The sequence below is a fragment of the Ananas comosus genome, linkage group 18 (genome assembly GCF_001540865.1).
Source record: "Ananas comosus cultivar F153 linkage group 18, ASM154086v1, whole genome shotgun sequence".
Lineage (NCBI taxonomy): Eukaryota > Viridiplantae > Streptophyta > Magnoliopsida > Poales > Bromeliaceae > Ananas > Ananas comosus.
The window spans coordinates 5,654,981-5,655,396 of NC_033638.1; positions in this window are offsets into that span (position 1 = coordinate 5,654,981).

The window sequence follows — 416 nt, forward strand, 5'->3', positions numbered from 1 at the left end:
TTCGCCCCCGCGCGAAAAAAAAAAAGGCGGAAGCCGGAGTCAGCCCCGCCAAGGCGGGCTCTTCCTTATTCTTCTCTCCTGCAGAGTAATTTTTTTTTGTCTCTTTTTCTTTTTCTTCTCGTCTCTTCCTGGCTGGAGGCTTTTTTTTATGCCGCTCTTCTTCTTACTCTCTTCTTCTACTTACTCTTCTTCTTCCGCGCGTTCCTACTAGTTGCCCGAGGAAGGCCGCGCGTCGGACTACGAGCCCGACCGCTCGACCCCGACGCCCTGCTCAAGCCGGGGAAGCTCTACTTCCTCCCCCGCGCCGACCCCGAGCCCGACCACCGCCGTGCGATTTCACCATTACACCATTAATGGTGTAATGGTGTAATTACACCATTAATGGTGTAATTACACCATTAATGGTGTAACCATTA